We start from the raw sequence: 25730 nt of genomic DNA, 5'->3' as shown, positions 1-25730 counted from the left end.
AAAATAAAATAATGTTAAAATGGGAACGACAGTGGGAAAACGTTGTAGAGAACTCACAAAATACGTATTTTAAAATACATCCAACCCTACCATCTCCACCCCAATATATTTTCAATTATTCCTCGTCAAAATTCTTTTCGGCAAGTGTTTTTCGACTTAAAACAAATCATGGGCGATTTCCATCGCCTTGCTAAGCTGGGCATTATACAGTCATCGGCCTGTAGTTGTGATCAGAACTCTTACGGAGATCTCAACCATATATTCTTCGGTTGCAAAAAACATGTAAAAAAATCAGATGATTTAATTCGTAAACTAATTAAAATGAAATATTTTCTTCCATTAAATCTATCACACATTTTATTAACTGCCAATAGAAACACTTTAGAACTTCTAGTAAATTTTATTAAAGAAGTAAAAATAGAAATTTAAAGCAGCATAACCCACAACTTTGTATTCATATTATAAGAAAAGTTCTGTATACAACATTCTGTGGCAAATGGACTTGATTCCGTGCCATTATCCTTCCACACACACACACACACACACTAAAGGTTAATATCTATGATCTGATATAGAACAATTAATGTGGCATTCCTTAAAAAGCTACCATACCTAACGAAACTCCATTATATTTTCTTACTAATTAACAGAAGTCGATGAAGTTTTTACAGATCATAGGAAACACAGCAAAAAGTAACTTTTGGGGAAAAAATTATTTTTTTTTATTTGTCAAACAAATTCTATAGTTTATTTGAAAATTATTGAGAGCACAAATTTTATAGCAAATGTCTAAATACAGGGTTGGTGAATGCAGAAAAAACGTAATAATTGATACCTTCTTATCTGAATTTTCACTCGACTTTAATATGACCAGCCCCACAACCTCAAGTATAATACATAATAAAATGTATATGAGCAAACCCTAAGGAATTTCGCAATAACTTAACGCCTCACTGATGGAGACCATAAAATTACTTTAAAATAAAAAACTAAAATGTCAATATTACGTACCCACATTAATTTTTATAAAAATACTAAATATTGGTTTAGGACATTTCCTTACAATTTAATAATAAATATATTTCGGGTTATACCGAAATTTACATGGATACAACCTACTAGGAAACCTGCGCTCGATAATCGACTATGTAATCCAACGTCAAACTTCCCTGCTGAAAACAACTGGCGTAAGGGTATACCGTGGATCAGAATGTGGATCTGATCATCGTTTACTTATGGCCAACGTGATAGTTAACTATCGCAAAAACAAAAACACTCAGGTACAGAATATAGAAAAGGGACAAGAAGTAACATCCCCTAAAGATAACCTAGAAAGCTTAAAAGAAGATTCAACGAAATTTCTTTACAAATTACGACTGGCCACAAAATTATAAAATGTGGATCGAGAAAATATATCAGCGGAAGAATTATACCAGCAACTTAAAAAATGCATTCATGAGGCTGCAAGTGAAATTTAAAATGAGATGTGGGATGGAAGATGTGCAGAGGTGGATAGGTATATGGGTGGAACAAGAGTTGGGCAAGCGTGGAAGGTGATAAAGTCTCTCCGGAGGGAAGGAAAGGAAAAATCTAATTTACAGTTAATAGATCTAAAACGGTGGAAACACCACTATGAGGTCTTACTGACAGAGGATAGAGGTAAATTCAATTCAAACTCAAAAGATCGAAAAACGGTAAAGCAGCAGGACATGGAGACATCCCAATTGAGTTGGTAAAGTATGGACCAAAAATATTACATGGAGATGTTGGTTCAACTATTTAACAAATGCTTAAAAGGACAAAATATCCCTGATGATTGGAATGTTGGATACATCAGCTCAATATTCAAGAAACTGGACAAATGCAAATGCTCTAATTATAGGGGAGCTGTTATCAGCTCAGTGGGGTGGTTGAACGGTATCAGAATATGAAGACATAGAAGAACAAAATGGATTTCGTGCAGGAAGATCGTGAACTGATGGTATATTCGTTCTGTAGCAGGTAATCGAAAAACGGAAAGCACGGAATCTATCTACCCACCTATTGTTTGTAGATTTAGAGAAGGCATACGGTACGGTACCTTTAAAAAAACTGTTTCAAACATTGACGAAGGTAGGTCTCAGTAGAGAGTATGTAGATGCTATCGCAAATATATACAAAAATGCAAGAAGTGTCGTTAAAGAACGAAACTTTATATCTGAATCATTTCCAATAACAAAGGGGCTTAAACAAGGATATTGTCTATCTCAGACTTTATTTAAAATATATATTCAATCATCGCTAGAGCAGTGGAGGAAACAAGTATCCGGAATGAGAATAGACATATGTGGTGGTAAATGTCTAACAACTTTATTTTTCGCAGATGATCAGGTAGTCGTAGCGAATGATGAGGAAGACATGGACTACATGTTTAGAAAACTAAAGAAAGAATATGAAAAATGGGGACTCGATATGAATATGTCAAAGACAGAGTATCTTAAAATAGGAGATGATAAAGAAGATCCAGAGTTAGAAATTAGAAACACAAAAACATGTATTGAATATAAATATCTCGGATCTATAATATCTAAAGAAGGCACTAACAAAAGAGACATCGAAAACAGAACGCAGCAGGGAAAAAAAGGGGTAAACATTATAAAATCTCCACTATGGTCTAAGGATATTAGACAACAAACGAAATTGATAATCTATCGAACCTTGGTAGAGTCTATTATGACTTATGGGCAGAAGTTTGGCAGATCACGCAAAAAGATAGAAAAAGAATAGAAGTAGTAGAAATGGATTTTTCTAAGGAGAGCGTGTGGTGTAACGGTTACTTTAATCTTGAATATTGGTAATTGACATTGACATTGTCCATGACTATTACAGAATTGGTCGATAATAAATCTATCATTCGCCTGAAATATTCCTCACAAACATCAGCAGTCATTTCTTCATGGTAGTCGTTTGCTTGCTAGAATTTAGAATACAAGCCTCCATCAACAATTCCTGTATCTCCTCCCTTACGAGTAATAATTAAACGACGACCTTTACCATTTGAAAATTTTAAGCCCGTAGACAAACTTTCTATAAATGCCTGACGAAGCGTTTTTAACCATTTTATCTTGCCAAACTTGTTTTATAAAATGCCCTTTATTTATCAATGTTTCTCTCTCCTCAATTTTCGAATTTCCCTTAAATATTGCCCCATCAACAAATAATTTCTTCTGTCTCCAAGAACGCAGATTTTCTATTGTTATTGTCATAAATATATGAAAATGAAACTTATATGAAACCCAATTCATATAAAGTTTTCCACAATTTATCTCTTTTAATGTTTGAGAAAGATTCGTCTTCATTAAGGTCTACTAAAAGGTTATCCAAAGTAGGAATCTTTTTTGTAAATAAAATGAAAGAACTCTTCTTCAAATCGATTATTTCACATTAGCGTCTATATGAATGGGTTTTCTCACTGTTGACATTTTAGGTCAATAGTGACCTAAACAGGTTTTTGCTTTAAAAAACTATAAATATTTGCTTTACCAACTCCGGTCATATCTGAACACTTGGAAACAATACTCCGAAAAGTACTTGTAAAATGTTCATGTAAAAGAGCATCCTGTACAATTAACACTAAAGTTTTCCTTGACATGGTTAAATGACACTTTAATTTCACAGGAGTGAAATTAGACGTTTGTGACATTTTTCCATAATGATCTGTACCGTCCGTCTGTACCATAATGGAATTATTGACCAATGTCGTACTAGATACTCAACCTGTATAATGAGGGTACTGTGCTGTCAACCATTAAAAACTACACTCTAAATAATTTTTCTTTTCTAAAATTCCAAATTATCATAGATCCTTTTAAGAAATGATTCAAGTTCTATAAAAATAATACAAATGACTAAAAATAATAAAATGGAATTTCCAAAAATCTTAATCAACCTACCAACAAAGACACCATATGTAATCAAGGTGAACTAAATCGATTAAAATTTAAGTGGGAAGAGGTATTTTAAGAACTTTTCCTAATTAGTAACAAGGAAAATAACCATCCACTTACACAAAGTTGCAAGCAATATGTACACCCATTAAAAAATTCCATGATCAACCTCATGCTACATTAGAAGGTTAGAGTTGATATACTTTCAATTGCTTGAATCGAAGCTGCTGATATTTATTTTATATTTGCTTCACGTGTTCCGAAGGCACGTTTACAACTACATACAGTAATAATGAATTATGTATGGGCTAAAAGAAAGAAATCCTTGGTACACTGATAAAAATGATTTTCGTAAATAGGGAGAATTACCATACATTATATTAGCTACATTAGCATTGACCGTGATGTTAAATATTTTGAATATCTAAATTTGTTAAATATTTCATTTTGGGATAATTTCCATTTCACCTTTCTGTATTTGAATACTTTTTGTTTTAAAAATAGTGAAAAAGCACCGTTAAAATGTATTAACAAGTTTTTAATTTTTAATTTTTACATCCACTACTTCTAAAAATAGCTAAACAAAAATATGGTTTCAAAGCTATTATTTGAAAAATACCAAATAGTGTCTTATTTTTAAGTAAAAGACGTTATTTTTAGCCCATTTTAATCTTAACTGAGTATATTCTCCAGTAAATGATAAGTATATACTGATAATCAAATTAATTTTACTTTTACAGAAACCTACGAAACGCATTCATTTGGTGGCCCAGCCTACAGAACGAAAGGAAGGTATTCAAAATTTGATTGTCTTAGTACATTTTTTAAATACTAAAAAAACTGACGACCTATATGAAAGTTTCTTAATAAAGCTGAATTTGATTTCGCCAATATTGTAAATCTGTCTGATTTCTTAACAGTGGTAAAAATCTATTGGGAAATATGGACCTCCAAACTTAAAAATCTTCTCTTTGCTTGATAGTGGAAGGTGTGGATGCTGCACCGGTTAAATCGATTAACTATCTGGGAGTCTAGTTGTCGGAAGGACTAAGGTTCGGAGTACACATGCAAAAGACGGTAGAGAAGGCGAACCGAAATCTGGAGGCGTTGATACGGCTGATGCCAAACATTGGAAGCCCAGATAGCACCAAAAATAAGGTGCTAAATGGAGTTTCCAGTCGGTGGTAACCTACGCTGCCCCTGTGTAGTGTAGTGTACTAAATACTGCAAAATAACTAACTAAGCTGATGGAGACTTCGCAAAGGCGAATGCTCGTCAGGGTATCTAGCGCATAGTCATGAGGACAGTTTCAAATGAGGCTCTATATGACATTGGAGCGGTGATACCGATCGTTTTGTTGTGCAAAGAGCGAGCGAGGGTGTATGCGAGGAGGATGAATGTAAATATAGATGAGAATGAGAGAGAAAGAACGATAGTAGAGTGGCAGAGAGAATGGGCGAATGATAGCGGAAAGGCAAGGTGGACGAAGGAGCTTATTCCCGATCTGAGGCCGTGGTGGGAATCTAAGTTCAGGAAACTAGACTACTTCCTGACGCAGTTTCTGACCGGATATGGTAGTTTTGGCACCTTCACATATAGAATAGTCAAATCTGCCTCGGCAGACTGTACTATGTGTGGGATACCGAATGTTCCCGCCCACATTTTTAACTGCCAGAGATGGGCAAATGAGAGGGGAGATTTCGAGAGGCGAATGGGTTTCGGGCTGGATGAAAGAAACATTGTAAACATAATGTTCAGAGGAGAGAAAGAATGGAGAGAACTACACTGTCTGATTTCTGGAGTGATTAAGAAAAAGGAGACAGGGAAAAAGGGAATTGAGCCAGGGATCTGAAATTTATGGTTAATATTATTTATTAGTTTATGGCCTAACGTCTGAAGCTTTTTCTGATTTACGGTAATAGGTATGGTTATTTATAAATTTTTAGTTTTTTAAATTAGTTGTTCATTGAGTGGCAAAACCACCTCTCTGGAACGGTGGTTAAGGTTTTAGCCGGAACACGGTTAATCCGGCACTACTCTGGGGTCTTCTGGCATAGTATCCTACTCGGCCGAAAGATGCCAGGGTGTCTTGTTCGGTGACGTAGATGTACAAAAAAGATTTCCCCCAACGTTGCCTATCAAAATTCAATGGATAATGGATTTGAGCATATTGGCATAAATGCATCGACTTATTAACAAGTGAAATTATTTCAACCGATATCGACGCTCTACATCTACAAAAAAACAATTTCTGTTAGTATTATCTTCTGCAAGACAACATTAATTCAAGAGTGGAATTACCAGTGGAAGGAACACTATTTTTTCAATCCAAATAGGTACACATTAAGGCAATCAAATATTCCCACTTAAAGGAAAACTATGGCAACCTATCAAATATGAAACTGGCATTAGACAAGGAGATTCGCTGAGCCCATTAATATTTAATCTGATAATGGATGAAATCATAAAGAAAGTTAAAGAAAAGAAGAGGATATAGAATGGTAGAAAAGGAAATAAGGATAATATGCTACGCCGACGACGCCATAATAACAGCCGAAAATGAAGATGACCTACAAAGATTAATTAAAGAATTCGAAGATACGGCGCTCATATACAACATGGAGATCTCAACAGAGAAAACTAAAACTATAGTGATATCAGTGGAACCGAGACGATGTAAACTAGTCGTAAATAACAAAATAATAGAACAAGTGATGGAAACTGAATACTTGGGAATAAAACTGTCAAGCTACGGAAAAGTGGAAGAAGAAGTACAAAAACAAGTGAACATGGCAAACAGAGCAGCAGGATGTCTCAAAAACACAATCTGGAGAAACAAATACCTCACAACGGAAACGAAAACCAGGATATATAAATCAACAATAAGACCGATAATGACGTACACAGCGGAAACGAGAGCAGATACGGCGAAAACACAAAGACTACTGGAAACAACAGAAATGAAAGTCTTACGAAAAATAACAAACCAAACTCTAAGAGACAGAGTAAGAAGTGAGGAAATACCAGCGAGATGTGGTATAGAGGAAATAAACGCGTGGACCAAAAGAAGAAAAGTGGAGTGGAATCAACACATCGAAAGAATGACAGAAAATAGAATAGTACGACTAGCAAGAGACAAATCGCCAAATGGAAGAAGACCATTGGGACGACCGAGGAAAAGATGGTCAGACAACAACTTCCATTAATAGAGTGCCATTTGGGCATGCATGTTATCCAAAATATTTGTTGAAAATTAAGTTTTTAGATAATAATAAACGTACGTAATGTAAAGAGGAATGTGACTTAGATCATATATTTTATGGTTGCAGTAAAAATATAACATACCTACTTATTACTCATCTAGATTGATAAATGACTTATTCAAATGTAAAGTAGCAGCACCTTGGAATATAATACATTTATTATTCTTTAATTTTATAGAGGTATACAACTGTTTGATAACATTTTTAAAAGAATGCAAATTATTTATAAAATGTATGTCTTTTTAAACGAATGCCTTGATTCGTCCGTAGGTGACAAAAGAGTCTCCCTGTTCTCCTTATGTCGATGTAATCATAACCTTTGTGGTAGGACATTTAGATTAATTATTGTAGTGATGGTTATTGTGTTATTTTAACTACTTATATGGACGAGCACTTCATGAACTTATAAAAACTGAGTATCAAGAACCAGAAAAAGAGAGATCTAGTTTTCAGAGCTAGAAGGAATTTTTAGATAACTCTTTCGATCTAACAACTAATAGAAAAGAAATCGAGTACGAATCAGAAAATCCTTGTCTTGTTTGTAGATCTTCGTAGATAATATGATACTGTGCTTCTTAAGTAAACCAATAAAGAATTTTTAATAATATGCCCTCTATTTAAGATATGTTTCAAACGTTCTGAGGCAGTCGAATGGATGTGGACCCTGAAGATATTAATTTGTTTATATACACTATAGTTTAACTGTTATCATAACTTCTTCTTCTTTGGGTGCCGTGTCCGTATTCAGACGTTGGCCGTCATCATGTTTACAATTTCCTGAAACCTTTCTCTGTCGGCTGCTGCGCGAAATAATTCTTCTACTGTGGAACCACACCATTGTCTAATATTACGCAGCCATGAAAGTTTCTTTCGACCAATCCATCTCTTTCCTTCCACTTTTCCTTGTATTATAAGGCGAAGTAGATGGTATTTAGGTCCTCTAATTATATGGCAGAAGTATTCTGTTTTTCTCCTCTTTATGGTGTTTATGAGCAGACGTTCTGAATTGATCATTTGAAGAACATCTTCATTGGAAGTGTGCGAAACCCACGATATCTTTAGGATTCGTCTATAGCACCACAATTCGAATGCTTCTAACTTGTTTAGCATTGTGGTTTTTAACGTCCATGTCTCACAACCATACAATAGGATGGACCACACATAACATTTCAGGACCTTCTTACGAATATTCATCGACAGGTTTCTGTTACATAAAACTGGTTTCCAGGTTATAAAAGCCTTACGTGATATTTCGATCCTGGTTATTATCTCTTCATCAGAGTCACAATTTACATTTAACCAGCTCTCCATTAAGAGAAATCAGACCTTGATCTATATTGATCTTTCCAACTGCCATCCACTTTGTCTTTGAAATGTTGATTTTAAGGCCTCTTCGATAACTTTCTTCACTGACTAGATTTACTAATGTTTGGAGATCTTGTAAATTTTCTGCAAGAATGGCTGTATCGTCAGCGTATCTAATATTGTTGATTACTTCTCCACCTAGTCTTACTCCCTCTTGTCTGTCATCCAAAGCCTCCCTAAAAATTTTCTTCAGAGTACAGATTAAAAAGAGTGGGTGACAAAACACAACCCTGCCGTACTCCCCGTTTGATGGATATTTTTTCAGTCGGACTGTCTTCAATTTGGATAGAGGCTACTTGATTGTAATATAAGTATTTCAGCAGTCTTATATCATAGTGGTCAAGTCCTGCTGCCCGTAGGCAATCGAAAAGTGTATCGTGTTGTACTCTGTCGAACGCCTTCTCGAAGTCGATGAAACAAACATAAACATTCTTTCAGAATTCACAACTTTTTTGTAATAGAACGCGCATACAGAATAGTGCCTATCTAGTTCCTAAACCGTTTCTAAATCCAAATTGCTTATTACCCATCCTACTTTCACATAGAAGGAATACTCAGTTTTGTATAATTCGTAAGAGTATCTTCAGTGTGTGACTCATCAAACTGATTAGTCTAAAATCGCTGTATTTGGTGGGCCTGCTTTTCTTTGGTAATATTATAAACAGTGACTCTAACCAATCATCTGTTATCATAACTAATGACACATAAACTTACAACTCATGGCTACAAAAATAAAGAAAGAGTACAAACGATGGATACACGAAAGACAAAATAAGTAGTCATAGGAACCGAATAATCCAATATTCCCCTGGAAAATAGTGAAATACTTTTGTCGATGCAGCAAATATACTTATTAGACATGAAGTTTGATTCACCTGGAAGAGAAGAGGATCAGAAGAGGGATAGTACAAGCGAAAAAAATTATTGAGTGCCTTAATCGCATATTTTAGAGTAATAAAAGAGCTATACAAAGGAAATACAATATGTATGATTGCCGTTTGCTTAAAAATAACAGTTTGGTCTCGCAATTTCGAATGTCATTGAGAATAATATCTGAAATAAAATTGAAAATGCCACTGCGGCAGAATGGGTGAAAATTAATGAGTGGTTTTCTAATAACCGTTTTAGAAAAGAGAACAGTTAATATATAGTATGCTTATATAAAAAGAGTGGACCACCCAATCGAAAGATATTCATTCCTCTCTGGACTCTGGACTCTTAAGTATTATTAGCTTGCTGTCTCTATTGGCTGCGATCTCGTGCCATATGGACGGCTTTATGTAGATATTTTCCCGCCAGATTTTTTATTTGGTCTGCTCATCGTGTTGGAGATCTTTCTGGCCGTGGTCTCCGTTCTTCTAGCTATGTGACCAAAGTAAATCAGCAGCTCGAAATAAATCAGTTGACGTTAGACCAGTCGACTTCCTAAGATTGGCCAGATAGGATATACGTCTACGTCCAGGGCTTCCCTTACCCTCAATCTTGCCTTGTAGAATCAACAGTAGAAGTCGGTATTTGTTATTACGCATGATGTGGCCAAAGTAAGCCAATTTTCTGTTCTTTACGGTGTTCTATGCCTTTTCTTACCAAGAAACTCGAAATAAAATAAATCAGAGTATCCAAGAAATAAAACAACAAAATAAGAACACTACAGATATTGAAACAAAATCGAAGAATATAAAGAACACAATAGAGACTGTGGGACGGAAAACATTAACATTTACAAGCTGCCAAACAAGAGTGGATGACACAAGAAATTCTCGAAAAGATGGACCAAAGAAGAATACATAAAAACAAAAATAAAATTAAATATCAAGAAATTAATAAACAAATAAAACAGAAAATAAAACAAGCTAAGGAAACATGGATGTCCATTAAACGTGAATTGAGGAATGTGAGGCAAGATATGGCACTTTCAACACCCATAAGAAGGTTGAAGAAATGATTTCAGGAAATCATAACAAACCAATCGGGATATTAACAAATGCAGATGGTACCACTATAACTGAAACACAAGACAAATTACGTAGATGGAAAGAATACATTGAACACCTATTTTATGATCAAAAAGTAGAACAATTAGAAGTTGACGGAGAAATCACGGGACCAGAAATAATGAAAGAGGAAGTTATTTATGCCATAAAACACACAAAAGGTAGAAAAGCTCCAGGACCCGATAATATACCAATTGAACTATTGAAGATAATTGATGAAGATAATATTGATGTCTTGGTAGACCTTTTGAACTCCATATACAAGACGGGACACATACCCAAAGAATGGCTTCTCTCAACTTTTGTAACGATTCCAAAAATCACAAATGCTAAAGATTGCAATGATTATCGGACAATTGCATTAATGAGCCACACATTAAAAACCTTCCTTGAAATCGTACATAACAGAATCCACATGAAATTAGAACAATAAATAAGTGATTCACAGATGGGTTTTAGAAAGGGTCTAGGAACTAGAGAAGCATTATTCGGAGTCAATGTTCTGACACAACGATGTCTGGATATGAATCAGAACATATATGCTTGCTTCATAGACTTTAAAAATGCTTTTGACAGAGTTCAACATGAAAAGCTTTTAAGTATTCTTAAGACCAAAAACATAGATAGTAGAGATCTACAAATTATATCGAATCTGTATCAAAAGCAGAAAGCAAGAATAAGGGTCGAAGGAGAACTGACAGAGGAAGTAAGTATACTTAGAGGAGTTCGATAAGGGTGCATACTTTCACCACTCTTATTCAACGTCTACAGTGAAGTGATATTTCAAGAAGCTTTATTGGATATTGTGGAAGGTATTTTGGTCAACGAAAATAGCATTAATAATATTAGATATGCGGACGATACGGTCATATTTGCAAGTGACATGGAAGATCTACAGTACATAATACAACATGTATACAATGCATGTGAAAAGTACGGACTGCAAATGAATCTCAAGAAAACGAAATCAATGATATTCTCAAAAAAACCACAAAATGTAGATAACCTGATCATCAATAATACAACGATCGAAAGAGTAACAACATATAAATATTTAGGAACGTGGCTAACCGAAGATGGAGATCAAACAAAAGAAATCAGATCTAGAATAGAAATGGCAAGAAACACGTTCATAAAATTGAAGAACTTACTTTGCAACCGTAACCTTAATCTAGAGATCCGCACAAGAATGGTACGTTGTTACGTTTTTTCTACTTTACTATACGGCATGGAAGCGTGGACAATAAAACAGTCTGAAATAAAAAAATTAAACTCCTTTGAGATGTGGTGCTACAGGAGAATCCACAGAATATCGTGGACTGAAAAATTAACTAATATAGAGGTGTTACAAAGAATGAAAAAAGAATGTGAAGTCATAAAAACTGTTAAAATTAGAAAGATTCAATATCTGGGTCATATAATAAGAGAAACCCAGGACGACGCAAAATATCCTGGCTAAGAAATTTGAGAGACTGGTTCGGTTGCAGCTCATTAGAATTATTCAGGAGAAGGAACCTGAAGAACAAGATGTCTTTTCTTAGCCTTTGGAGAATAGTTATGTTATTTGTGTGGTTTATATATGAGACCATCAACATACGTCGATAGCACCACATTTCAAATGCCTCTAATCGTTTTATGATATTTTCTGTACGTCTCCAGATTTCTACTCCATAGAGGACACTAAAGACGTAACATCTAAGAATTCTTATGCGTATATTGATACTTAAAGATAGGTTGCAAAGTATCTTCCTAAGGCTGTTAAAAGAGCTTCTAGCTTTTTCAATACGAGTTTTTATTTCGTAGCTGTGATCCCAAGTATCCTTAATATTGCAGCCCAAATAGCATATTTTTTCCACTTTTTTAACGGTGTATCGCCTATTGTAATTTGAGCATTTATATGGGTGTTCTTACTAATGATCATTATTTTTGTCTTCTTGTAATTTAGTTTTAGGCCGTATTTGTTACATGTTTTTACAACGTTTCTACAGCAATCCCATCTTCTGATTCGTCCAAGGCCTCTCTAAAGATGTTTTCAGAGTATATGGTTAATAATGCCGGTGACAATATGCAACCCTGTCTAACTCATTTTTCGACTGTGAAGATCTCAGACAGTTCATTTTCTCTTCGCACTGTTGCTTTTTGTTGTAGATATAAGTTTGAGATAAGTCTTATATCCTTATTATCGAGTTCTGATTTGTTTAGGATATCGATTAGTTTCCCATGTGGGACTTTATCAAATGCCTTCTCGAAATCAATAAAACATGCATACACATCGCAGTTGACATCTCTTTCTCTCTGTATTAGAACTTGCAAACTAAAAAATGCTTCCCTCGTTCCGAGTCCTGCTCTGAATCCAAATTGAACTTCACTCAGGTGTTGTTCTAATTTGGTGTATAAGCGCGAGTGAATGATAATAAAGAGTACTTTAAGTACATGGCTCATGAAACTAATTAATCTATGTTCTTCACATTTTCTAGCGTTGGCATTTTTAGGAAGTGGAATGAATATTGATAGTAACCAGTCTTTTGGTAAGTAACCAGTCTCGTATATGTATTTGAATTGCTTCGTAAGAGCTGTGATTTGGTGTGCTTCTAATAGCCTTAAAATTTCACCATGCACCTCATCAGGTCCTGGTGATTTCCCATCTTTAATCCGCTTAACGGCCATAGTTACTTCGTTTGTTATTTCTGACCAGAATTGACAGGTTAGTTTTATGTTCTATTCAGGACACGCGTAGAATTCTTTTATAGATCCACATTTCGATCTTACGTATCTATGATCTTAGGTATCTTAGAGAAGATTAATTGGATGACTGAATAGTATGAAAATTAAACGATCGGCTACCATTCAAAGAAAGGAAATACAAAAAAATATAGCTAAAATATAACAATGTAATTATAAAAGCTGAATGGGTGTACAATACTTGTCCAGGGACAGAAAATTAAAAAAAGAATACTGCAAAAATTCAATAAAAAAGCAGTAAAAAAGCCTCAAGTGCCCTTTAATATACGCCGAGAACTACAAGATAATACACAAGAGACAAAAATATCAGCTAGATAAATGTAACACGCGAAATAAGAAAACGTCTATTACTATTTAAATGGGAATAAGCCACAATTAAAGGTTAAAATACGTTTATTGACGTTTCAATTTCCACTTCGGAAATCGTTCTCAAAATACATGTATTTTGAGAACGATTTCCGAAGTGGAAATTGAAACGTCAATAAACGTATTTTAACCTTTAATTGTGGCTTATTCCCATTTAAATAGTAATTAATTTAAAATGCCACAAGAAAATAGCTTCAGAACAATATTAAGAAAACGTCGTCTTCTTCTTCTTCTTCTTTTATTTAGGTACATTCACAGCTTTTATTTAAAGTTTCTTCGTATTCTGTTAGAACTTATACTTCTTCTTTCGGCTGGTTACTTGTCTCTGGTAATTCTAGCTATTTTTTTCTTGATTCTATCAACGTGCCTGTTGCATTTGCATTTGTAGTAAGTCTGCAAAATTTTGAATTGTTTGTTGTGCCGTACACGATACTTGCAACATTCTATCCTAGACTTGTCAGACCCTGAAAGCTAGTGTAATGGTAGTGATACTTTTTTATCTACATGTCACATACGATTCATATGTGGCTATAGAAAAAAGCATTACATTTAATAGTCTTGTGTCTGGTTATCTTAATGTAGTTCAAAATTCTAGTAACTTTTACCATTACCGTTTTGATTATTGAAGGAGGTAGGCCCATTTCGTGTACACATTTTTCATTATTTTTAACAAATATTTTTGAAGTAAGTATTTTTATGTGTATACAAAAGTGTCACTGTTTGGCTCGTTGTAAGTCAAGCAATATATCAGTCTATTGTTAACCGCACCTGTTTTAAGGGGTGTGTTTTGTTTGTTAAGAGAATAATTAGGTATCGTCAACCCCATTTTTAAATAACCAAAAATTGTACACGAAATCTAGCTAACGTGAATAATTTTTTATTTATGAAAATATTCATCATTTTCGGTTAGTGCTTTAAATTGTATGCATGTATTATTAATTATTATGAAATATTTCTTTTATAGCGACTCTATACCCGGATATTTCCAAGACAAAAAAAAACTCAGATCATAAGAAACCAAATAAACTTAATAACAATTAACATAAGGATCATAAATGGTATTCTAAACACAAAAACATATCATGGATGTAATATTAGCTTCTATTCTAATCCAGCAGCAATATTAAAACTAAAGAAAGGGAAAAAACTGAAACTAAAATGAACCAGACGAAGTAATACACCTTCTACCCAAGACTCGTTGTTCACAGTGCAGAAAAAATAACATACACAAATGAACATGCCTCTAAGGAGAAACCAGTATCCAGAACATATGGATAAATGTTAAAGATGATTATAAAAGAAGAAGAAACCGAAATAGGAAAGCAAGAGTATGAAAAGAAGAATCCTTGAATGACAAACACACTTATAAAACTCATTGAACAGAGACACCAAATTAAAAAACAGGAAGCAGCAGGAATGTGTATGACTTAGTACGAAGAACTACAAACAGATAAAACAGAAAAAAGAGAAATGAATAAAAATAAAAATGTGAGAAGATTAGGATTAAAAAAAAATCGGTTGCCTGTAAAGTCGGTTTTACGGGCGAAGATTTTACGTGACAACGTCTTTTTCTCGGTAGAATATTTATTGATATGAATATTATTAAATTGTACAATAGGAACAAGGAATTGCCGCTATAAACTCAGTTTCTCAACTTTTGTGTCAATCTAACAATTAATCAATCAATCATAGTTTACGATAATGAAATATTAGTGTACAATTATTTACCTTTATTGTTGTAGTTGTTGTAAATGACGAATCTACTCACGAATTGAAGACAAATCTCACGATCTCACGATTAAGGTCTTACATCTTACGATTTTTAAATTTTTTTTTAATTTCAAGTGTTTCTAATAAAATGCATGGGAGGAAATCAGCTTTTTTTAGATTGTCACCTTGAAATATCCATAAATTAACTGTATTTTTGTATCAAAGTGGGCTACTCCAATTAACTCAATTAATATACACAAAATAATATAAACAAAGCTTAAAAGGTTCTTTATGCTTTGAAAGTGGTTTATAAACAACTGAATTGTAATGTATATTTTACCGCCTTTAATAAATATGAAGTATAGACTAAATTTTATGTAAAGAACAAACATTCAACAGACCTAATAGTAAAAACATATTGATTTAAGTGTGAATTTGAGATAATGTGCTGACAAAATGTTAAATCCTAAGAAAACAAAATTATGTTTTTATGTATATTCATTATACTTAATACTCTTGGGTAAAATACCTCATATCATATATGTCTTTAGACACAGTTAATAATTTTCATTGAAGTTTAAACTATAAAGAATATTTACAATCATTGCTCAATATTAAATGGATAAATCCATAGCAATATTATAAAAGAATATAGGTCCCTAGGTAATTTCCTAAAATTATATCTGATACTGGTGGTTCCCCCTAAAATAGGACACTGTAAGCACTCCGCATTTTCACTACAGACACAGCTGACGATACTTTCAACGATTTTCAACTTTAGCGATTCAACGCGCCTAATTCTCTAGTGCCGCGCGCAGCGGACCGATCATGTTTGAGTGGGAGAGAGACGCAAGGCATTCGCCGGTCCGGCGGGCCTCTCTCTCGTTCGGTGACTCACTGTAATAGACGTGAGCGGGCGTTACACTTTTTCTTAAATGACTCCGAGCCACAACCTAATTTAAGACGTTGTCACGTCAACATATCTTTCGTCTATAGAAATCCCAAAAACATCTTCCAACGATCTTTATGTAGAAGTGTTAAAAGCAGAAAAATTATAAACTCCTGTAAATAACAATGTTAACATATAAAATTTATAGCATACTAACCTGGCGTTAACGACTAATTGATTAAGCCGCTTGTACTGTGTTGATGGTCCCTGGAAAATAAAATGAACATAAGAAAACTATCAGGTATATATTGCGTACTTAATAAAAATAAAATAACATTAAAGGGGATAGTCCCGGGTGGTTGGCTGTATACCAGAGTTAAAAAAAATGCCTTCTTCTTAATGTACAGTCTTCTTTCGAAGGTTGGTGATCATCATGATAATTTGAACTCTGTTCACTGCTACTCTAAAAAACTGGTTGGACGTGCAATTAAACTACTCTCTGAGATTGCGCAGCCTGGACATTCATCGCCATCCAACGCTAATATTTCTTAAAATCTTACCCTGCTTCTTAGCTAGTTGGTCAACAATACGATTGCCTTTATTCCCATTGTGTCATTTAACCCACCTCAAGGATGATGTTATTACCATCCGAAGTTTGAGTTAGCGACTCATGATATTATTACTCATTGTCTGCTGTCCATGCAGTTTATTATGGTTTTCCCGGCTATACCTTTTCGGGTTATCTGTTTTGCTGCTATGGAGCTATCAGCCAGTTCTATATAAACGACACTGGCATGTTTGTCCATCCCCCACTTTATTGTAGGTTCAATGATCTAGATTATATCCCGCATTCTGAGCGTTCTACCATTCTGGATCCATCGGTGTATATGCAATACGCATCTGCCACGTTTCACTCCTTATGCTGTCTTGTTTCGATTTTGAAGAAATTGTCGAAAAAATGGAGTCGCAGTGGTAGCGCATCCAGACCTACCTGCATCAATTTTCCCATTCCTACATCAAAGTTTGCACCCGCTTGGCGCAATCTCATCATTGTCACCAGCGCCACCTCTTTAATATATGAGTCTAGAGGGGTAATGCCAATGAGCAAATCTATTAAAGCAGTTATTGTTATTTTCATGGAACCTGATATATTTAGGCAAGCTATTCGCTGAATATGGTTTACAAAAGTTCTATTTAAAAATCCTTTATAAACAGTATATAATTAAAAATACCCTTTCGGGCTACATCACAGAACGTTTTTGGACTAAAAAGTCCATCAACAGTCTACTATTACCAGTTAAACATAAGTCAAGTCACTAAATATCTGATATTTACGAAATATCTAATATTTACAAAGGGTTTGTGAAGGGTTACAAAATTTGTTGTCTGTTACATTATTGTTAAAAATATGTTGTGATTTTAAAGTTAAGTACTGATGAACAGTTGCGATCTAGAACCCATCCAGAAAAGGTTTGAGGATCAGCAACAACCCCTATTGGGATTCTTACGTTGCCATGCAGGACATCTGTTAAATACTTAAACATCACAACATATTTTTAACAATAATGTAACAGACAACAAATTTTGTAACTTTTTAAGGGTTTTACCCAGATATTAACAACCGGTTAACCTACAAAATGGACAATTACCAACCGGTTGAACAGGCTGGCTTCCGCAAAGGATATAGTACATCAGACCATCTGCTGACGATGAGAACATTGATAGAGAAGGCAAATGAATACCAACTACCTGTATTTCTTGCCTTCGTCGACTATGAGAAGGCGTTTGATAGTATCGAGATGTGGGCCATAGAACAAGCTATTAATAATTATAGAATAGATTCGAGATATAGGCAACTAATACATAATATATATGAAAATGCAACTATGATAGTACAATTAGACGAAAATACAAATCCCATCCCCATTAAGAGAGGAGTGAGACAAGGAGACGTAATATCGCCAAAATCTTTCAACCTAGCCCTAGAAGACGTCTTCAAAACTACAAATTGGTCAACCTATGGTATTAACGTTAATGGCAACAAGTTAAACCACCTTAGATTCGCTGACGACATAGTGATTATAGCGGGCACATTCGAGGAACTGCAAATTATGATGGGGGAACTAGCAGCCAGCTCCCAATACGTCGGCCTAAAAATGAATGAATATGAAAAAAACAAAAATAATGACAAACACAGATGACCACAGACGTATAACTATAAATGGCAGTAAGATAGAACAAATCCAGGAATATATCTACCTAGACAAAATCCTGACACTTGACAAAGAGAACCAAAGTGCGGAAATTACTAGAAGAGCAAGACTAGCATGGGCAGGATTTGGAAAACTTAGTTGCATACTTAAGAACCGCAAAATACCCCAATACTTGAGGAGCAAAGTTTTCAACCAATGCATCCTTCCTATCATGACATATGGATGTCAAACCTGGACCCTAACCAAGGCAAACATGAATAAACTAGACACAACAGAAAGAACAATGGAAAGAGCAATGTTAGGTATACGATTGTCAGATAAAAGGAGGAACGACTGGGTAAGATCCAAAACAAAAGTCGAGGACATAGCAACAAAAATTGCCAAAATTAAATGGAGCTTCGCGGGCCAAACTGCTAGACAAAAAGACCAACGTTGGAATACTACAATACAACATTGGAGACCTTACGAAAATAAACAACTTAGAGGAAGACCACAGATGAGATGGGTTGATGATATTAAAAGAATAGCCATAAGAAATTGGAAATATGTTGCTCAATATAGAGACCGATGGAAGGAGTTGGGAGAGGCCTATGTCCAAACATGGACGACAGAAGGCTAAGAAGAAGAAGAAGACCCAGATATTCAGTGGCTTGACTCATGTATATTTGTTTAAAATAAAACAAAACAGTAGAATTGTTAAATGACCACGTTAAATCTTACAAAAAAAAATAAAATTAATGCGACCCGATGTCGATGTTAATGGATTTAACTAAAAGGTAACATATCAGCTCTTACTCAAAACGTACCCACTTGTAGGTTTAACAACAGTCAATAGTCAACAGCCAACCTTTTCTTTTAACAAATATACCAATATACCAACAATACTTTGAAATTTTTTACTTTATTAAAAAAATAGCATTGGTTTACTATGAAAGTCAAATATTACAGCGGGTTTAATTAAATAAGACGAGTTGTATAAAAAACAGTTAATCTACAAATGATAAATAAATCTATCTATGAACATAATTTGTGAAGGGAATCCTAAAATGCGGAAATTAAGGGACTTTATAAAACTGAAGTAAGTTGAGAAACCAAATATAATTTTTTTACAGTCCTTATTCTGTTACAGGTATGCCTTCTCTATCTTCCATGATTCTAGCACATTCTGACAGCGAAACATCAATGGTTGCGCCAGTGTCGTTAGTGTTCACATACACATACTACCTGTGACAACCAGCTAGACAAAGATCCCAGTATACCCAGTATAAAGTAAGAAAAACAATACAGCAAGCCATAAATAACAAAGCATCTGGACCAGATCAAAGCCCTACTTAAACTTTTGGACGAGGAAAACATCACGTAGTTAATCACTTTCTTTAAAAGAATTTACAACCAAGGAAAAATATGAGATGGTCAGTTTATAAATTACCAAAGAAAAGTAGGCCCACCATATGCAGTGACATTGAACTAATCAGTTTGATGAGCTACATACTTAAGATACTTTTACGAATTATCGGAAAATCAAGTGTTCATTTTGTGCAAAAGTAGTAATAATAAGCAATTTTGATTTAGAAATGGTCTAGGAACTAAACACTATTTTGTATGCGTTCTCTTACAAAATGTTGTGAGTTCAGAAAGAACGTTTATGTTTGTTTCTTGGACTTCGAGAAGGTCCTGGACCGAGTACAACACGATATACGTGTCCATTGCCTGCGGGCACCAGAACGTGACCACTACGATATAAGACTCCTAAAATACTTATATTACAATCAAGTAGCCTCTATCCAAATTTAAGATCGTTGTACTGGAAAACTACCATGAAACGTAGAGTACGACAGGGTTGTGCTTTGTCACCCAACCTTTATAATATATACTCTAAAAATCTTTAGGGAGGCTTTGGATGGCAGATAAGAAGAAGTAAGACTAGGCGGAGAAGTAATCAACAGTATCAGACACACTCACGATACAGCCGTTCTTGTAAAAAATTTATAAGATCTCCAGACATTAGTAAATCTAGTTAGTAAAGTAAGTTATCGGAGAGGTCTTAAAATTAACATTTCAAAGACAAAGTGGATGGCAGTTAGAAAGATTAACATAGATCAAGGTCTGCTTTCTCCTAATGGAGAAGAGATAGAACGTGTAAACCATTCTAAATACCTTAACAAATGTAAAGATAAAATGTAAATTATGACTCTGATGAAGAGATAATAACCAGGATCAGAATATCAGGGCTTTTATGACCTAGAAACCGGTTTTATGTAACAGAAATCTGTGGAAGCAAGAAGATCCTGAAATTTTATGTGTGGTCTATTCTATCATATGGTCTACGTTACTTATAATACAAGGAAAAGTGAAGAGAAAGAGATGGATTGGCCGAATAAAGCCTTCATAGCTACGGAATATTAGACAGTGGTGTGGTATCATAGTGGAAGAATTATTTCCCGCAACAACCGATAGAGAAAGGTTTCCGAAAATTGTAAACATTCTCTCCAAATTTATTTTACAAGGTCCTACTACTATACTACGTTCATTCCCAAGATAAGCTCGAGGTCACACTGATCGGTGGAAGTTTTGTGTCGTCACAACTTTGTCATTGGTTAAAAATTAATTTCTAACCAATAACAAGCTGCGACAACACGACACACACACGAATCAGTGTGACTCTGAACTTATTTTGAAAATAAACGTAGTATAGGTACCTACCAGAGAGGAATAGCCCACTAGAACAATTAGGTTCATCCAGATACCATGAATATAATGACGAAATTTATCGAAATGATGGTAACGAAATTCATAGAAATGGTAATAAATTAATGTTTCCAGTCTTTCAGATGACCTAGGTAGCGATCCGGTAACAAACGGATGGATAATAAGAAGAACAAGACATTCCTCCTAAAAAGGAAGATAGTACAAGAAGAAAATCAACAATCAGAAGACCAAAATACACTCCAACACACATGAAGACACATCCCAATCCAATAGATTAAGACAGTTAAGGGAAAGGCCTCCGGGCATAAGACAGAATATCTCTGAAATGCCTGTAGTTTGCCAATATATCCTAAATAAATGGGTCTCTAAACTTGTATTTGTGCATGTTTTACCTTTCTCTTTGTAAGTGGTATTAGTAGTACTTGTATTATTAGAAAATAAATTCATTGAAAAAATATATTTCTTTTGAATAATATTACTTAACTGACGTTTTCTCTTTTGTTGTGAACTTAATTATTAAACATATATTGATTGATTTCAATTTGATATGAAATTATAATTGAATAGTCATAAAATGAAATGCAATTCCATGTTAAGTAAACCATCGTTTTAACAATATTTAATCAACGTTGCAACATTTTTACGAGAATCGACATAATAACAAAGATAATGTTTTGTTAAGTAAGACTAGTTATTATATAGATCTAAAATTGTATTGTTTAATAAAGCACCTGCACCTAAGTTATATTTCGATTACAAAAATAATAGCAACACGACTAGCTTTTAAAATTGGACTTATTAAATTAAATTAAATGAAATAATAATGAGTTTCGAAAGGGAATTAGGCACTTCTCGGATTTAAATACCAACCAATCGAGGAAAATTCTAATAGATTGTGAAATTTCAATATATACTCGAATTCAGTTAATTCTACAAAATAATATTTATTAATTTTTTTTTAGACACAGTTGCATCCACCCAAGGGTTATTGACGACTGATCTGTACAATTTTACAAGTATAGGTATGTTACATAGTTACAAAAAAGTGATTTTTACGAATCACTTTTACAATCAATTTTAAAAATATATTGTTGAAGAAACTAAGTGTGGAAGAAATCCATATGACGGTAACTATTCTACCTTTTTCTTGACATATGTAAAGTTCTGGATTGATCATTTGTTCAATTGGGTGTTTAGCATATACTCATTGAATTGAAGTAATCGAACTCAGAGAATCAGAAAGAATCACCGCTTTAATCATATTGATATCATTAATAAATTTAATTGCTCGATAAAGAGCGAATAATTCGGCTGTATATGCAACAATGGGGAGGTAGCTGAACAATGTTTACTTGAATTGATCACAAAAACTGCACCAACTCCATTGATCGATTTTGAAGCATCGGTAAATATTCATCATCATCAGTGGTGCTACAGCGCTAGTTGGGCCTTGACCTTCCCCAGTCTATTTCGCCAGTCGTTTCTGTTCATCGCCAACCGTTGCCAATTTGCCGCGCCGATTTTCCTTGCGTCCTCGTCCACACCGTCCCTCCATCTCAGTCGTGGTCTGCCTCTACTCCTATTTCCCACTGGGACCGATAATAGAGTTCGTCTGGGTGGGTAATTTTCATTTGCTCTTGACACATGTCCAGCCCATCTAAGCCTACCTATTTTTATGAAGGATATTACATCTCTACCATTTACTTTTTTTTGTAAATATTATGGAAACATTTTCATAAGATTTGAGTATATTTCACAAAATAGTTTTTATTACTAAGGAATTTATTTCCGACTTATTGTACTGGCTCAAATATAAACTACATTGTAGAACATTGATTGACCAAGGGGTATGAGGATCGACGATGTATGGATCGAACATATCGGGAAAACCAAAGTTTAAGTAATTTCTTTGAATATGTTCTAATTCTTTCATAATATGGTTTTCTTAATTTAAAATTAGAATTAAAAAGTTCCAGCTGTCTAGCGGCCTAATCCTAGTAGCTTCCTACAGAGGGAACGGGTGAAAAGAATACCGCTAGGGTGCTAGTCCATACCAGTCGTAAGAGGTGGCCAATGAGATGTGCGGTTAAGTAGCTTTTCGGAGCGAAAGACGAACCGAATAATGCTAGGGTGCTGGTCCTTACCGATCGTAAAAGTCCAGCAATGGGATGGAACGAAAATTGTTGAGCCCTCGATTGAGGTGTCGGGATCGCAGCAACGAGCATAGGGCGAGATCTAGTTCTTACGTACCGTACGTACGTATGTAACGTGGCCGTCATTTGAGGTGTCGGTAGTCGGTATGGGGGTTACTAGACGCGAGACGAGTCCATAAGTCGCATTGTTTAATGAGTCGCACAGTCAAACGTGCTTGGTGGTCCGTTATTCCACCAGTGTGCAACTGTTCGCCCTCACAGGGATCATGGGCAGCGGTGCGTATGACAACACAGGTGCTACGGGGAAGGTGGAACCCCACGCTATAACTATCGTGCCACCCTCACTCGAAGACAGGCTCGCAGGGGCATTGGCTCTGCCAGAATAGGATGGACTTCCTTTAGGAAGTTGCCTTATACACCTACTCTACCCAAAGGTAGCGTATTGGGTTGTCAGCGACCGGGGTCCCCGATCTTTACCACCGGGAAGGGAATCTTTGATAGCCATTTGTGTTAACACGGATTCCTTGATGGGTGTGGGATCCAGGTTTTATTGGGTTTCCTGAGCTTCGAATCCCGCCTGCTGCGCAGATGTGTTGTGTCATCGCAAGACGCGTGCCGGCGGGTCTAAGCCTAGACCAGAAGATCGTGTATTGTTTAAGATAATGTAACCTACAAGGAGGTGGAACGGCGGTTTTGCTAACAAGCTGAAAGTACTGGAGTTAACCGCTCTGCCTCGTAAAATAGGACAGTCGAACTTTGTGGACTGCAGAGAGCTCCCCAGGCCTCCTTGGTGTATTTGTAACTATAGCTATGTTTATTTATTAAAAAGTTCGCTATATTTATCTGTAAATGTGTTACTGTAAATACGTTTTTCTGGATTACAGTATAGTGAAGATGAATTTGATAGTCAGTTACGTTATCCTGGTGTAAAGGTATAGCTAACCAAGTTCAACGGATATGCTGTCAACAGATTTACTTCCAAATGCTCGTAGTACGATTCTTAGACCATTAGTATGAATTGTATTTAGAGATTCTAAAATCAACTTTGTGGCAGAGAAATAAGCGATACATCGATAATTAAATTTAGATCTGATTAACGATTTGTATTCTAATAATATTGTACCTAGGTGAAACCCCAATTCCTGTTTAATAATGTTTTTAAAATGTTTATTCTCTTATGGCAAGTAAATGTAGAGTACGGGAAACCAATCCTTACTCTCACTAGTTCAATAGCTTAATAGATTTAATTGATATATTTACCTACATAGGAACACGAAAGTATATCAAGGTGTTCCTTGCCTAAAATATTATTATTAAATCTACTTACTCTACATAAAGTAGTGAATTTTCGAACAAAAATTTAAAACTCTTGCCGGGAAAGTCCTATTGACTAAAAAAATTGCTGATGAACAGTAAACAGTTTCCCCGGATATTCCACTCATATAACGTTTTTAGAATGCAGTGTTTCCTGAAAGTATTGAAGGCATTTTTTAAGTCAAGAATATTGCTGTATATTTTCTATTAGTTGAAAATGATTCCAATATATCGCTTTCGAGTTTAAGAATATTATCAGCCGTTGATCGTTTCTGTCTAAATCCATTGTACTCAATAATCAGTAACCTATTTACCAATGTCCACATTAATCTGCTATTAACGATTTTTTCTATAAGTTTGCAACAATTAATTGAGATTGGTCTGCATGATTATACACTATATCGTGTTTTTTTGTCTTTTAAAAGAGGTAGTACATAGGAATTAGTCCATATCGAAAAAAAAACGCTATTGCATCCAGATGAAATTAAATGTATCAAGTGAATATTTGGCTTATTCAGAAAGATGTTTTAGAAATATGGTTGGGATATCATCGGGTCCAGTACAAAAAGCTTTAAAGTTTTTAAAGTGTTGTATTAAGTTCTTGAAATGTAAGGCGACTATCCATTACTGCATTAGGATTTTCATTTCTAAGAAGAGTATTGGTTTCAGATGATGAGTGTGAGAGTCTGCATAGCTGCTTTCCACGCTTTAAATTCGGCTTTGATCACAGATGTACTTTTTTCGGACAGCATAGCTGAATACATACAAAAAGCCTCTTCAATTTCACAACCGGCCGCAAAATTTGAAGATTACACACCAGATAGCGCCGAAACTACTTTACAGTGCATAAATGTTTACTTAATGTATGAATGTTAGAACGAGTCAACTGCCTTTGGACGATACATGGCATAAGCAATATACCACCATGTTCTTCGAGCAACACTTTTGCCTCTTCATAGAGACGGAGGTACTCTTCGTCAACTTTATGTCTCAAAAGTTGCAAAGCATTAATAATATCATCCACGTCGCTGAATGTTGTTATGAAATCTGTGTTAATTTCCTGCAGTTTCTTTGATAGCGACAATG

At 34.9% G+C, this 25730-nt stretch overlaps 1 protein-coding gene across 2 annotated transcripts in view; it reads right to left on the bottom strand.

Moving 5' to 3' along the window:
- The window catches only part of LOC140445782 (uncharacterized), a 283762-nt gene that overhangs the window by 223100 nt on the left and 34932 nt on the right, over positions 1-25730 (bottom strand). For both annotated transcript variants that reach the window (XM_072538120.1, XM_072538123.1), the window contains exon 2: positions 16473-16522. The gene's annotated coding sequence lies outside the window, so the exon portion shown is untranslated. The remainder of the gene's footprint in view (positions 1-16472; positions 16523-25730) is intronic.

Source organism: Diabrotica undecimpunctata, chromosome 7 (genome assembly GCF_040954645.1).
Source record: "Diabrotica undecimpunctata isolate CICGRU chromosome 7, icDiaUnde3, whole genome shotgun sequence".
In the NCBI taxonomy this organism is placed as follows: Eukaryota; Metazoa; Arthropoda; class Insecta; order Coleoptera; family Chrysomelidae; genus Diabrotica; species Diabrotica undecimpunctata.
Note: the sequence above shows the minus strand (reverse complement) of the source record. Positions and strands in the feature narration are given on the sequence as shown.